Source organism: Bison bison, unplaced genomic scaffold, assembly GCF_000754665.1.
Source record: "Bison bison bison isolate TAMUID 2011002044 unplaced genomic scaffold, Bison_UMD1.0 scf7180017845742, whole genome shotgun sequence".
Lineage (NCBI taxonomy): Eukaryota > Metazoa > Chordata > Mammalia > Artiodactyla > Bovidae > Bison > Bison bison.
The window spans coordinates 8,971-11,589 of NW_011476315.1; the positions used below are offsets into that span (position 1 = coordinate 8,971).

Below are 2,619 nucleotides of genomic sequence, written 5' to 3' on the forward strand. Positions count from 1 at the left end.
TTTCCCTATTAGAGTTTCTTGCATTTTCTGAATATGTAAGAATTTCCTCAAGATTTTTTAAAAAATATCAAATTTCATCAATTTTAAGACATCACTTTAGGACATACAATTTTATTGTGTATTACTATTGAAAACAAAATGTTGCTGATTAAACGGTGATTGATATCATTCATTGTATGACATATAATACCTCCATTTCAGAAAAGCAAAATTTGAATAAGACTTTGATATCAATCAAATGCAATCATTTATTTATTCTCCCTCATATTTTTTCTAATTATTTTGTTTCCTTATGTTATTGTTTGTCCCAGATCTCCCAATAACATATCGAGTATTTGTTTTTCACTCATTACATTCATTGGAATGCGATTTAGCTATGCTGTTGGACTTTTCAAATAAGTGGTTTTTAATCTCTTTAGCTTACTTAACTGACTTCATTTTCTACCCATAGTAAGTTACATTTTCCATTTACTTTTGTAAATTCTTCATTTTTTTCATTTTTTTCAGATGAGTACAAATTCCCCTCTTTGGGACTAGTTTGCTGCTGCTGCTGCTGCTGCTAAGTCGCTTCAGTCGTGTCCGACTCTGTGTGACCCCAGAGATGGCAGCCCACTAGGCTCCCCATTCCCTGGAATTCTCCGGGCAAGAACACTGGAGTGGGTTGTCATTTCCTATTCCAATGCATGAAAGTGAAAAGTGAAAGTGAAGTCGCTCAGTCGTGTCCAACTCTTAGCGACCCCATGGACTGCAGCCTACCAGGCTCCTCCATCCACGGGATTTTCCAGGCAAGAGTACTGGAGTGGGGTGCCATTGCCTTCTCCATGGGACTAGTTTACATTTTTGTAAATAATGAATAATTTAAGTTAACAGAATTCCTATTGACCATAGCTTTTTCAGTGTTCCAAATTTGTGATGTTATATCTGTATTTCATTGCTTTCCTGATAGTAATTAGTTGATTTGGTGTAAAAGCTATAATTTCCAAGGAATTACATTTGCGTGGATTTTTCAACTTGTTGTATCTAATAATTTAGATTATTATGATAGAATCTGGAATATAAAAGCTTAATTGATGTTAGATGTTGGCACAGGTTCAAATATACTGGGGAATGTTTTTCCCTTGACTCACAGCTGTGTAAGCTGCAGATAATACTTCTCAGGAAAAAATGTAATTTTTCCATGAAAATAAGTATGATTTACTAACTCAAACTTTCATTACATGTGCATCTATTGTGTCACAAGTGCTCTTACTGCAGTAATCCTGAGACTTCAGCCTTAAGTCTCTGTGATCTATAGTGCAACCTCTGCTCCCATACGCCTGCCTATATTCTCCTGATTATCCACATGTTTTTATAGATTATTGCTCTAACCAGTTAAATCATTATTTCTGATACATTCTATTGACAACTTTTACCATAGTTTCAAAAGAATATTAAATTTTATCTAATATATATGTGTGTTCAGTGTAATAATATGTATTTTGCTAATAGTAAATTATAAGCTTCAAAAATGTCTCTTTCCTATCCTTTTGAGATGATATTTTAAAAATATTTTTTTCATACTTAGATGAGAGCAAGGCAATTCTTTTCATTGAGTCCTTAGGCTTTCTTAACTTGGTTGTTTCTGAAGGTATAAATAAATGAGTTCAACGTAGATGAAACAGAAAAAATGAGGAGTGAAACCACTTTTTTTAATGTTCACTTCTCCCTTTGCTGTAGGATTCAGGTAGATGAAAATACATGTGCCATAGGTGATGGAAACCACTCTCATGTGAGAAGAACAGGTCAAAAAGGGCTTTTTCCTTTGCTGAGCAGAAAGGAATCTCAAAATTGTCTTGATGATGCAGGCATATGACAGAACTACACAAATAAGAGTCATATTTAGGGTCAGCACAGCACAGATTATAACCATCTGTTCCATCAACCATGTGTCTGAGCATGAGATTTTCAATAAAGGAAATGCATCACAGTCAAAATGATCAATCTTGTTAGAGTCACAAAATTTTAGATTTAAACCAAGGCTAAGTGGTGGGATTAATACACACAAACCAGCCATCCAACAAAAGATGATGAGAATCCTGCAGACTCTGTTGCTCATGATGGTCACATAGTGCAAGCGTTTGCAGATGGGCACGCAATGGTCATAGGACATGGTGGCCAGCAGAAAAAATTCTGTTACTCCACAGAGGTCAGTAAAAGATACTTGAATGACAGAAGCATTATAGGTAATGACCCTGTCACCTGTAGCTATGTTATACAGGTATCTGGGGATAGAAGAAAATGTGAAGGAGATCTCCAGGGAGACATTTTTTAAGAAAAAGTACATTGGTGTTTTCAGGTGGGAATCCACAAATGTGAGTGTGATTATGGTCAAGTTTCTGGTTAAAATCAGTGTGTTGGTGAGGAATCAAAAGATAAAAATTAGAACATGCAGCTCTGACTCATCTGTCAGTCCCAGCAGAATGAGTGTTTTTCTGTTTCTCATCACAGACATCTGACTTCTCTTCAATCTGTATGTGAAATTTAGAGAAATTTTCTTTTTGTTATATACTATTTTAACTGATTTAAATTTTTTATTTAATCTTTTATTTTATTATATACAATGTGTTATATGTGTTAATA

At 34.6% G+C, this 2,619-nt stretch overlaps 1 pseudogene; it reads right to left on the reverse strand.

Moving 5' to 3' along the window:
- Positions 1–1,481: 1,481 nt before the first annotated feature.
- On the reverse strand, positions 1,482–2,482 carry LOC104986451 (annotated as a pseudogene).
- Between the last annotated feature and the right edge of the window lie 137 nt (positions 2,483–2,619).